The 13,335-nt window shown below is 52.3% G+C and overlaps 1 pseudogene across 1 annotated transcript; it reads left to right on the forward strand.

Annotated features, from left to right (window-relative positions):
• Nucleotides 1-10,107: 10,107 nt before the first annotated feature.
• On the forward strand, nt 10,108-11,448 carry LOC309338646 (glucosamine-6-phosphate deaminase 1 pseudogene; annotated as a pseudogene). Its single transcript has one exon. The product of its transcript is annotated as a glucosamine-6-phosphate deaminase 1 pseudogene (transcript).
• Nucleotides 11,449-13,335: the final 1,887 nt, after the last annotated feature.

The following is a 13,335-nucleotide window of genomic DNA, read 5'->3' on the forward strand; positions in this document are numbered from 1 at the left end:
AGCGGATTCTGTAACCTGAAGCGTCTGTAACCCGAGGTACCACTGTATTAACAGGGTGGGCAGGGGAAGGACTAAGCCCAGGGTTCCCAGCATGGGTCAGATGCCCCACAGGGGGGCAATTTGATTTTTAAGGGAGGCAATTCGAGAATGAGTTGTTGTTGCTGTTGTTGTTTAGTCATGTCCGACTCTCCATGGACCAGAGCACGCCAGGCCCTCCTGTCTTCCACTGCCTCCCTCATGCTGGTCACTTCCAGAACACTGTTCCACCATCTCATCCTCTGTCATCCCCTTCTCCTTGTGCCCTCCATCTTTCCCAACATCAGGGTCTTTTCCAGGGAGTCTTCTCTTCTCATGAGGTGGCCAAAGTCTTGGAGCCTCAGCTTCAGGACCTGTCCTTCCAGTGAGCACTCAGGGCTGATTTCCTTCAGAATGGAGAGGTTGGATCTTCTTGCAGTCCATGGGACTCTCAAGAGAATTGGGCGAATTAAGTACTGCAAATAGCTGCGCTGGCCTCAGCCAGGTGTTAAATCTCCTTCCATTTATTTTCTTTTTTATTTATTTTATTTATTTCATTTATATCCCACGCGGTGTCCTGCGTTGTTCTCCCCCACCCTCATTTAACTCCCACGACAACCCTTTAGGGTAGGTTAGGCAGAGACGCAGCGACTGGCCCACAGTCACCCGGGGAGCTTCATTCAAGCGGAAATTCAAACCCTGGTCTCCCCAGTCCTGGTCCGACCCACAAACCACCGCACCGAGCTGGCCCTGGATCAGCGGCAGGGAACTGGGTGCAGCCGCTGGACCCGAAACCGCGGCTCGCAGCCTGGAACAGCGACGGCTGGCTTGCAAAAAGGCGCAGCTGGGAGCTGCCAGCATGTCACGAAAGTGGGGGAAGCTTCAAAGTTGTCCAGGGCTCTTCTTCTGCCAAGCAGGATGTTGCGCGGAGCAGAGGAGGAGGGAAAGCTTAGAATAACCAGGCTGGGCTTGCAGCCCCGGAGTTCAGGCTCCGCTCCAAGGTGGCCCCCCTCCCAGGTGCCGCGGGAATCGGGTTACGCAGCGAAGATGCGGCAGATAAGGAGCCACCAGGCGCCCTTCTCCCTTCTGCAACTGGAAGTTTACATGGAAAAGCTCTCTTGTCAAGGGATGTTTTGGCAAGGCACCTGGAACATGCTCGTATAAAAAGGCAAGAGAATTACAAAAAGCAAATTTAAACGGACAGAAAAGCCGCGTTTGGGGAAAAATGCGTTTCCAAGAGATCTGTATGTAAACAGGTGGCTCTTTCTGAATTCTTCAACACTCCTCGTGTGCAAAGGAGCGAACAGCTGAAGGCGGCAGGGGGCCAGATTTCCCCGCTGAGGTCCAAAGGCAGCTCCTAGCAGATGAGGCTCCAGGTTTCTAGCCTGGGACGCAAGGAAACCGGTGCGGCTGCATGAGGAGCTTAAACATGAGCTGAGAGTTAAGAAGGGCATGTCTAAGAAACGGAAGAATGGGGAAATCACAAAGGAGGAGTGTGCAGGAGTAGCCAACAGTTGCAAGGGGGGAAGGTCAGGCTGGCTAAAGCTCAGAATGAGCTCAGGCTTGCAAAGAGGTTAAAAACAGTGTCCCTCCCCTAGAAAAATAGGTGCCAATACAGTGGTACCTCGGGTTACAGATGCTTCAGGTTACAGACTCCGCTAACCCAGAAATAGTACCTCAGGTTAAGAACTTTGCTTCAGGATGAGAACAGAAATCGCACGGCGGCGGCAGGAGGCCCCATTAGCTAAAGTGGTGCTTCAGGTTAAGAACAGTTTCAGGTTAAGAACGGACCTCCGGAACGAATTAAGTTCTTAACCCGAGGTACCACTGTACTCATCATGAAGTCATTACTGTAGGTGTCACACTTTTTGACCAAAAAATAAAGATGTGCCAGTACTGCATACCCTAGAGTACCTCATGAAAAAAACACTGATTAATAATAATAATAAAAATAAAATATTTCTTTGGCTATGTCAAAAGCAAGAGGAAAAACAGGCAAAGAGTGCTCATTCATGGTTCCTCGTAATCCTGGGAAAAGTGACCAGTGGGGCGCTGCAGGGTCCTGTCCTGGGCCCGTTGTTGTTCTACATCCTTATAAATGACTTGGATGAAGGAATTGAGGGGGTGCTCATCAAATCTGCAGGTGACACCAAACTGGGAGGGACAGAATCAGAATTCAAAATGACCTTAAAATGCCCAAGGTAGCAGAATGAGTTTCAGGAAGGACAAATGCAATGTTCTGCACTTAAGACAGTGCACAAATATAGGATGGGGGACACCTGGCTTGCCAGCAGTAGTAATTAATTAATTGATAAATAAATAAATAAATAAATAAATATGATGATGATGATGATGATGATGATAATTTATTACTTATACCCCACCCATCTGGCTGAGTTTCCCCAGTACAAGTGAAAAAAGGATCTAGGGTAAGGTTACCAGATTTTTTTTTTTCAATTACTCCACGGACACTTTTCAGCTTCAATGGATTTTGCATGGGAGTGATTTGTAAATCCGGGGACGTCTGGTAGCCTTAATCTCGGGGTTTTAGTAGACCACAAGCCGACAGTGTGATGCTGCAACAACTAAGAACCAAATGCTATTTTAAGTTGATGGGCTCCCAGGAAAGGCCACTCCAAAACCAGGAGGCAGGATTTGATGGACCCTCTGTGGCCTGACTCTGTTTTGGGGCTTGCCCCCTTTCCCCTCTGGGAGTGGGGGATGCTGTGGGTGTTGATGGCGCAGGCGGATATTCCAGAGGGCACCTGCTCTGTGCTGCTGCTGGCTCTGTGTCACTGCCCTTCCAGGAATCATCCCGGCAGAGGGAGGGAGGGAGGGAGGGAGGGGGGGCATCCGGGCAGCCTGTCCAGCGTCGCCACTGGGGAGGAAGCACCTGCGGAACCACCTTGCATCTGTGCTGTGGGGCAGGCTGGCCCCCTGCTGCCTGCTGCCCTTTCCCCTTTGCTTCCTTCCCTGGGAGGCGGGCAGGGAGGGGGGAGCCAATGGGGGGAGAACTCCACTTGGAAGAGTGGCAGGGTGGGCAGAGAGGTCATCGAAACCATCAAAACAACAACCCAGAGGAAGACAGGGGACTCACCCAGTTCCCTCTCCCCAGCCCAGCTTCTGCACTAAGGAGAGGATGGCAGAACTGTTCCCTGACAGCCCCCCCCCAACTGAGACACCTACAGAGCTGAGGTGTCCCCACAGGCTGCCCCCACACCTGTGGGACCCTCCCCGGTTGCAGGTGTGCTAGAACCCAAGCCTGAGCATTGCAGACTCCTTTGACCCTGGCACAAGTGCTGCCCTGATGCCCAGCTCCAGAGCTTTTTGCTTCGCATGTCTCCCCAAGGGGACTTTTGCCCAGGAAGGCAGCCTGGACAATGCTTAAAATATAAGTAAGCAGATGGTTTGATTATTTAAAATACTGTTTACTTCAAAGTCCCCAGAGTAGCTCACGAAGCAAAAAAATAAAATAAAAAAATTCAAGACACATTACAATAATAAAATGACCAGGAACTATAAAACCAGAGAGCACGAAACAGCAGCTAAAGAGAACAGCAGACATTGCAAGGGAAGAGAGCCAGCAGCAGCCAAACTGCAAAGCAGGCACTCAGAGGCTTCCTGAGTGGGAACCAAAGGAGAATCAAGTTGGGGCCTTGCAGATCTCTCGGGGGCCAGACAAGAAGCTCCTTGGCCCCGTCCTCAGAAGAAGGACTTCTGAAGCAGACTTTGAAAAGCAGGAGTGTTTATCGGAACAGCCTTGGCAGCTGATGAACTTTTGATTGACCTGCCACTGGAATGCTGATTTGAAGGCTTTGTTTACTTATTTATTAATTTTAAAATGATGTTTTAGAGTGTACACTGCCTTGATGTGGAGGCAGAGATACTTTTATAAATGCTTTTTATAAATAAACGAACAGTTAAGGCAGGCAGCCCTTCAGAGTCGTCTGGGGGGCTCCCAAGCCCTTTGCCACTTGGTTGGTCAATGGTGCCCCACGAGAGATTCTAAGATGGGTGGCATGGGGTGAAACTGGACGGCCCCATTGACAGCTTCCGTGTTTGAACCACTGACCATTTCCAAAGCGTCTTAGGAGGCAGCCTCACATATAACGCTTGAAAGTCATCCGATCTGGACGTTACCAGAGCATGATGGCTCAGTAGGCACTAGCCAAGATGACCACTTTCTGCCTCCAGCAGTGACCCTGAATGCCACTGGCTGCTGCACTCAAGTCCTGGCTGGGGGGCTTCCCTGAAGAGGCCCCCATGAGAACACTGGCTGGGTGCAGCTGCAGCCTCTCCTGATACATCCCTGAGGCCAGTACAGATGCAGCTGAAGAAAGGGGGATTGGAGTAGCTCTTGACCCCAAAGTCAGCCCCATCCTGTGTCCCTGCAGGAGAAAATCAGGCCTTCATGTTGTTATTAGGGTAGAGAAGACCCCACGGGACAGACTTCCTTCTGAGCTCATCCATAGGGTGTTCTGCTCACATACAGAACTTAGTCAAAACAAAAAATTTCTTCCAGTAGCACCTTAAAGACCAACTAAGTTAGTTCTAGGTATGAGCTTTCGTGTGCATCGTGTGCTTCAGATACCTGAAGAAGTGTGCATGCACATGAAAGCTCATACCTAGAACTAACTTAGTTGGTCTTTAAGGTGCTACTGGAAGGAATTTTTTGTTTTGACTATGGCAGACCAACACGGCTACCTATCTGTATACAGAACTTAGCAGCTTTGAGAGAGATGGCAGAGCTATCACAACCTGGTTAACCGGAAACCACAATAAACTAGCTTTGCAGGGGGGAAACTCAGGAAAACAGCATTGCTGGTCAAACCCCTCATAAAATCGTAGAGTTGGACGGGACCCCCAGAGTCATCTAGTCCAACCCCCTGCCAAGCAGGAATCTCAGTCAGCGAATCCAGGAGAGATCGATGCTCTCTTTAAACGCTCTTTAAACAACCAGCAAACCCTCAAATACACTTCCTTCACCTTTTCTCCCACCTTCCTGCCACACTTTTTAACACTCTGAGGGAGACAGAAGCAGAGCCGGGCTTCTTGCAGGCCTTGCAGAGCAGACCCAGCTCAGATTAGGCTCAGTCTGGTGCTTGAGAATATGGAGGCTGCCCGCCCCCATCGCCGGCCCGCAAAGGGGCTCAGGGCAGGGCCTTTCGCCTGCAGCCCCCCAGTCACGCGTCCACTACAAGATCAGCTCCTTTGGGGTCCCCGGCAGCCGCCCGGGGGAGAGATGGGCAGAAGGAAAGGCGCCTGTCCCCGCGGATCTCGGGGGGCTCTCCTGTGTCCGGGGGGCGCGGGCTGCTCTCCCTCTCCCAGCAGAGGCCCCTCCCTGCCTCCCCCCCCCCGTCCAGGCCCCTCTCGGGGGTTCGGCCAGGAAAGTGCCATTGGGCTGAATTGCGGTGGGGAGTGGCCGCCCCCTCCCTCCCCCCCACAACCGCCTTCCAGATGCTTTTCCCATAAAAGGCAAAAGAGCCTCGACTGGGAAGGAGCCGCCAGAGCTAATGGGAGCCAGTCGGGGAGGGACGGGGGGGGGGCGAGGACCAGAAGCCTCCGCTTGCGAGGACATCATGGGGTGAGGGAGTCGGGGAGCCGGGCAGGCAGCGCCCCCTAAGCCTCTCCCTCCTCCACCCCAGACCCCTCAGTCGTGGGTTCCATCAGAGATGAGGGGACCCTCCCGGCCCTGCCTGGGGCGTCGGACCCAGGCAGGCAGCCGCAGGCATCCCGGTCCGGCAGCCACTGAGGCACCAGCGCTTCCTCCTGCCGCCACTAGGAGGTGCTGCAGGGCTGGGAGGGAAAAGGCAGGAGCTGGAGAGAGGGGTATTTGGGGGGGGGGCATAGCTGCCTGCCTGGCCCCCTGCGCCCCAGCAAAAAATAAAAATAGAGAGACTTTCCTTCGATGAGAAGCTTCCTAAACGTCCCCGGGGGGGCTGCTTTCGGGGTGAGGGCGCGTGCAAAGAGGAACCCCCCAACACACACACAAACACTCAGCAATCTCCGCTCTCCACTGTGGGTGGAAATGGCAGGCACCCCTATTCCTAGTCTCGGGGGGGGGGCAGGACTGCCTCCATTTCCAGGCTCAAAACAAGTTATTTGTAGGCAGCTAAAAATAGCCGGAGGGGGAGGGGAGGGTCCTATTTCTGTCTGGGGGAGGGTGCTCTACCTGCCAGCGCGGGGGGGTGTGGGGAGGGGGAGAAGGGAGCGCCCCCTCCCCGGTTGGTTTGCCTTAGGAAAGTCGGGGGGGGCGAGGGAGGGGAAGGAGGGGGACACCAACAGTATCCTGGCGGCTGTAACCAGAGCCGCTTCCCCGCCCAAAACGCGGCGCGGAGGTTTTCTTTGGCTCCAGAAGCTCAAAAAGATGGGGGGGGGGTAGAGAAATGATGCCCCCTCCCGTGTCAACAGCGGCAACCCTTGCGATGCCTCCCCCCACCAGAAACACTCAGAAACCTCCTCCAGCGCCTCCCCCCCCCCAAACATCCAGCGTGGGACTCGCAAGGCCTGTTTGGGACCCCCCCCCGTGTCCCCCCCCCCGCCGCTCCCTCCCTGGGGCTGCTTCTGGCAGGAGGCGGGAGACACAAGGCAGACCGCAACCGAGGCGGGAGAGACGAAGGCGAGAAGCGAAGGGACCAGCCGGGCTCCGGATTCAGGAGGAAGCTTGTGGCTAAGAGGGGGTGGGGTGTTTCGGGGGAGGAGAGGGGCCGGGTGTGCGTCTTCAGGGGGCCGGGCGAGTATGGCGCTGCATCAGGTGACGGGGGAGACCCCCACCCCGACCCTCGGAGAAGGAAAGGCCAGACCAGATGGGCCTGCTATAAGGAGTGGCAGGGATGGGTTCCCCAACTTTGCGCTCATATAAATGTAGAGTTGGAAGGGATCCCCGAGGGTCATCTAGTCCAACCCCCTGCAGGAATCACAAGTGATGATGCTTTAGCACAAGTGAGGCTTCCAACCTGCTGGGAGTTTTAGTCTGAACCATCACCAGGCGGCTCAGGTGGAGCCAGCTTGTTTTCTGCTGCTGCTGCTGCTGCTCCTCCAGGGGGTAGGACTCCAGCCAAGGGATTTCAAGGACAAGATTCTGATTAAACACCAGAGAAAGATTTTTGTCCGCAAGAGCAGCTCGACAGTGAAACACATGACATTGGAAGGGGATGGACTCTCCAAAATGTGGGAATGTTCAGGGTGGCAAGAGAGGATATATTCTTTATGAATATCCTTCCTAACTTGCACTAGCAAGTTCCTTTCCATGCCCAGCAGATAGCTGGCTGCAGGCTCGTGTGAGCCTCTCATTATTACACAATTCAGTCTGTCTCAGATCGAATTGTACGTTCCTGGCAAGTTCCCTTTAATTCCTCTTAAAAGAATAAAGACACCACAATCTTATTCAAAGTCAATAAAAGAAGTTTACTCACATCAGTTCACGGTTGGATTCCTGAAGGCAGACTTAGTTACAAATATGTACATGTGGATCTACCCCATATGGGAGAATAATCCCGGTGCTTCTGCTAGCTGAGAGCAAACAAAGCTGGTCAAACGAAGAAGAAAGACAAAAAAGAAGGGGGAGGGTGCTGTGTGACTCATCCTTTTGTTACCTGGGCAGGTGAGGTGCTCCAGCCAGGAGGAACAGGAAGTTTTGACTGGCTGGACTGAACATTCCCTCGCATGTCTTCTCTAGCATTACAAGGAGTGTTGTACTTGACTGCCTCTCATGGATCACATCCCACACAACAGAAGTCTAGTGTCCAGATCAAGGGACGTCATGTTGTTGTTGTTTAGTTGTTTCGTTGTGTCCGACTCTTCGTGACCCCATTGACCCCATAGCCCCTCTCTATTCTGCCTTGGTCAGACCCCATCTAGGGTCCTGTGTCCAGTTCTGGGCACCACAATTTAAGGAGGATGTTGACAAGCTGGAAGGTGTGCAGAGGAGGGCGACCAAGGTGATCAAGGGTCTGGAAACCAAGCCTGATGAGGAGAAGTTGGAGTTGGGTATGTTTAGCCTGGAAAAGAGGAGACTGAGAGGAGCTGTGAGAGCCAAATATCTCAAAGGCCGTCACATAGAAGAGGAAACAACCTTGTTTTCTCCTGCTCTGGAGGCTAGGACTTGAAAAAACGGTTTCAAATTACGAGAAAGGAGATTTCGACTAAACACCAGGAAGAAATTCCTGACAGAAAGAGCTGTTGCGCAGTGGATCAGACTCCCAGGAGCAGTGGTGGACTCCCCTTCCTTGGAGCTTGTTATACAGAGGCTGGGTGGCCATCTATCATGCTTCAGCTGAGATTCCTGCATGGCAGGGGGTTGGACTAGATGACCCTGGGGGTCCCTCCCAACCACGATTCTATATGGAAAGCACCAGGCTGCCCAAGGCTGCTGTTTTAGGAAGGAGGAAGGAGGCGAGATGTTGTCGTCTCCCCTGCCATTGCTAACCAGGGACTCCCCCTCCTCTCTCCCCACAATACTTGCTAGGAGTATTGTGGGCCCGATTCTGTGGAATTCCCCCCTGACTGAGCTCAGAGGGGCCTCTCCCTGCCGAACCTCCAGTACTTGCTGGAGAGTTTTTACATTACTATGATTGCAGCAGGCACTTTAAGGAAGCTTTTATGATGTTGTGGTCCGTTTCCACTGACTTCCCTGTATCCCTTTTGCAACCTCTTGGGGAGAAACTAAAATGTTATAGAAATGGTTGGCACAAACCAAGCCCAACCTTGTCTCTGCTCCCCCCCCCCCCCCGCTGCCTGCCTGTTTGCGGAGGGCAAGCTCTGCTTTGTTGTTGACTCAGGCGCTCCACCCAGATCCACCCATGTTATGCTGATCCAGAATCTGATCTCTCTTCACATGCTAGCTGCTGCCTTGCTTGCCCCTCCAAGCTGGTTTGCTCAGGCCCACCCTCCTCCTGCCGCCAATCAGCCACATCCCAGGGATTATGTGGCAGTCAGCGCAGTCTCCGTGCAGACAGGCCGAGGGACCCCAGGAGCTCAGGGGGCTGTAATAAGTCCCAGCCTCAGGGCATGGCCTTCCTTAACCCCCCCCCCCCGCATCATAATGGAGGGAGGACGAGTGCTCCCTTTAGATGTGGCAGCTTGGACCACAAGTCTGAAAGTGGAGAGACACAGAGGGAGAGGGAGAGAGGGAATGGGCAATGCACTTTGATGCTCTATTTTAAACTACATATTTAAAACTGCTCTGTTTTTATTCCTTTAAGTACTGGATGACCAGCAAGCAAATAGTTTAAAAAGGCAAGTTTTTATTATTTTACTAGATGCTGACAGCAGTCAGGAAATAAAAAGACGCCTGTTTCTTGGGAGAAAAGCAGTGACAAACCCGGACAGCATCCTAAAAAGCAGAGACATCACCTTGCCAACAAAGGTCCGTATAGTAAAAGCTCTGGTTTTCCCAGTAGTGATGTATGGAAGTGAAAGCTGGACCATCAAGAAGGCTGATCGCCGAAGAATGGATGCTTTTGAATTCTGGTGCTGGAGGAGACTCTTGAGAGTCCCATGGACTGCAAGAAGATCCAAACTCTCCATTCTGAAGGAAATCAGCCCTGAGGGCTCACTGGAAGGACAGATCCTGAAGCTGAGGCTCCAAGACTTTGGCCACCTCATGAGAAGAGAAGACTCCCTGGAAAAGACCCTGATGTTGGGAAAGATGGAGGACACAAGGAGAAGGGGACGACAGAGGACGAGATGGTGGGACAGTGCTCTCAAAGCTACCAGCATGAGTTTGACCAAACTGGGGGAGGCAGTGGAAGACAGGAGGGCCTGGCGTGCTCTGGTCCATGGGGTCATGAAGAGGCGGACACGACTAAACGACTAAACACCAACAACAATATGGTTTTATGGTTTTATAAAGTTGTAAACCACTGTGACGTACAGTATTTCTATGATATAGTGGTACAGTATATAGTTTTATAAACTAACAACAAACTGTTGTGAGGAAAGTCTCCAGGGCCTTCTACGCACAAGCACAGGCACAACCCTCCCAATGATAACAGCCAGGCTGGCTGGATATATATTCAGTGACATCATTCTTCTTTGCTCTGTGACATCATCGCTTCCACAGCAGTGAACTGCGGCGCAAGTGCTGTCACCAAGGAGCCTCTCTCTCAGCTCAAGGAGGAGGCGGGCCAGGAGTGGACTGGAAAAGTCAGGGCTGTAGCAAAACGGTGAGCATGAAACTCATCATTCTAGAGGACCATGCTCAGGCCAGCGAATGGGCAGCAAAGTACATTAGGAATCGGATCATCCAGTTTAGTCCTGGTCCAAGCAAATATTTCACCCTTGGACTTCCCTCCGGAAGTACTCCGTTAGGGTGCTATGGGAAACTAATAGAATATTACAAGAACGGAGATCTTTCTTTCCAGTATGTGAAAACTTTCAACATGACTGAGTATGTGGGTCTTGCGAAGGATCACCCCGAAAGCTACCACTCCTTCATGTGGAACCACTTCTTCAAGCACATCGACATATCCTCTGAAAACACGCACTTTCTGGATGGAAAGGCAGCAAACCTGGAAGAGGAGTGTGAGGCTTTTGAAGAGAAGATCAAAGAGGCTGGAGGAATCGAGCTCTTTGTTGGAGGTGTCGGCCCAGATGGTCACATTGCTTTCAATGAGCCCGGCTCCAGCCTGGCGTCCAGAACCCGAGTGAAGACCTTAGCTATGGACACCATATTGGCGAATGCCAGGTTCTTTGGTGGAGACCTCTCCCGAGTGCCCACCATGGCACTCACCGTTGGAGTGGGCACAGTGATGGACGCCAGAGAGGTGATGATTCTGATCACCGGAGCCCACAAGGCGTTTGCTTTGTACAAGGCGATTGAGGAAGGAGTAAGCCACATGTGGACCGTGTCCGCCTTCCAGCAACATCCCCGCACCGTCTTTGTGTGCGATGAAGACGCCACGCTGGAGCTTAAAGTGAAAACTGTGAAGCACTTTCAAGGTCTGATGCTTGTCCACAACAAGCTTGTGGATCCACTATACAGCATAAAAGAAATGGGAGCCGGGAGAGGTCAGTCCAAGAAGCCGTATAAGGACTAGCCTCTTATGATTCGGAGCAACAGGTCCTTACACTTAGGTGGAGCTGGTTGAAAGCCTCCTGCCTCTGTATCTCAGGAACGCTCTACGGCAAAACGCATTATTGGAAAATGTCCTTTTCTCAGTGGTGAGGCAGTACCAACGGTTGCATCTGCACCATGGAACTAATTGTCAGTTTGCCCCTTTTTAAAGACCAAATGAGGAAACCGAGGCTGTCTCTTCTACTTAACAGAGGACTGCATAACTTAAGGGTTACGGAGAAGAAAATCTGAATATGTTATCTGTCTGCATAGCAAAAAGATGATCTGTAACCAAGAATGGGACGTGAAAATGTGGAGCTTTTGCTACTCATCTTTTTTTACATTAACATCCGTACATTAAAAAAACCAACAACCAAGGAGCCTTTCTGGGTCGTCTCTGCTTCCCAATAGAACCATATTGAGGAGCGGTCTTCACCACACACCTCATCAGCTATCTGAGGCAAGGTGTCGGTGTTATGTACTGAGTTGAATGGGATCCAAAAGGCAGCAGTCTGATTGGTCCTAGAACAATAGGGTCCAGAATGTAGCAGTCTCATTGGTCCACAGGAGCCACCCAATCCAGCTCCAGGTGGAAGTGAATCCACAACCTGATTGGCCTACAGGTGAATCCCAGAATTAGCCAATCACATGGGGCCCATTGTGTAGGACCAATCAGACTGCTGCCTTTTGGATCCTATTCAACTCAGTGCATAACAGTAGGGGGCCGGGGATGGAGGGCATCGCTAGCAGGAATGAGAGGGGAGAGCTGGCACCCTGGTGAGGAGTGGGGTATTGCTGGCGTTGACCTGCTCAGCCCCAACCACTTGGCGGTCCATGGAGGGGTCACCCTGGGTTGCTGTCGGTCCCAGAAGGCAGATGCAGGGCTGGTGTTGGGGCATCACACAAAGCCCCCTTTGTTCTACAGGAAGTGGTCAGCCCCACACAAGGTTCTCCTCTTCTCTGGTGGTGGTCATGGTGTGTGTCGGGGGTGTGTGTCATGTGACACCTGTGGGGCAGAACCTTAGTTGTCCAAGTCAGGTCACAGAGGAAGGGGGCAGCGGGGCCGTAGTTAGGGGGTGGTGAGGAAGGCCCCCGCCAGGGGTGCAGACGAGACCCCTCCCACAAAATTGGCTTTAAAATATGTCCATAAATATGCGTATAAATAAAAATATTGATTACTGCCTCGTAAGAAAAGGTTTTAAATAAAGGGTCTTTATATGATATGCAGGGGCCTTGTTTTTCCCTATTTTCTGGATGGTTCTGCCAGGAGCACAAGATCACCTAGCTACAGCTCTGGGGGGCAGCTGCACTTTCTTCAAGACCCCCCCCCCACTCATGGCGGGGAAGGGAGCATCATGAGTTGGAGGCATAATGTAACACATGTGACCGAGGGATCTTCAAGGGGACGCTGGCGGAGGAGAGAGGGGCCCCCACCCATCACAGCTCTGCTCTTGGCTGTAGTGCAGGAGGAGTGGGGTTTTTTTGAGGTGTGTGGGGGGGTCTCTGCTTGCTGGTTCCTCTGAGCTCAGGGCTAACCCTGCTTCACAGCACTAGGAACCAGACTTGGATTCCTGCCTGCTGCTGTTTTCAATGCTCCAAACTAAAAGGATGCACTTGAGCATGCAAAGAGTATATTTCTCTCTCGCTCTTTCTCTGTTAGTCACCTGAGATCAGTGAGCTATCCTGGGACGACTGCCACTTTTGACAGCATTGCAAGTCTCTTGCACGGTTATTAGGGCAGAAATGCAAAAGGTACACACACACACGCACACACACACACACACACACACACTCCCCCAGCATGGAAGCACACTGATGCCGGCAGGGCCTGCCCAATACTTTGTGCTGCCTGAGGCAAAGGACAAGATGGCGTCCCCACAGTCCCTGCGTAGAATTCAACCAGGCTGACAGCTGAATCAGCTCTGTCAATGGGGCAACTTCCTCCACCACACCTGTTGCCTGCAGGTGAAGGATGAAGATGAGACTGCTGCCACCCCTTAGGAACTGCTGCCTGAAGCAGCTGCCTCACTTTGCCTAATGGTAGGGTCAGCAGCACCCACCGAACCTCCTGCTGGCTGATGAAAAGTCCTTTGTCCAAGAGAAAAGGCAAGACTTGGTGTGGTTTGATAAAGGGGGGGGTTTCATTTGGGAGGTCACTTTAGCCCCTCATGCACAATGATCAAATTATGGGGGTGGGGAGGAAATGGGGCCCACAACCCCCACCCCACCTTGGCTCCTCCTCACTTCTGAACTTCCCTCCTGCT

This window comes from Podarcis erhardii (genome assembly GCF_964252035.2).
Source record: "Podarcis erhardii genome assembly, chromosome: 3".
Lineage (NCBI taxonomy): Eukaryota > Metazoa > Chordata > Lepidosauria > Squamata > Lacertidae > Podarcis > Podarcis erhardii.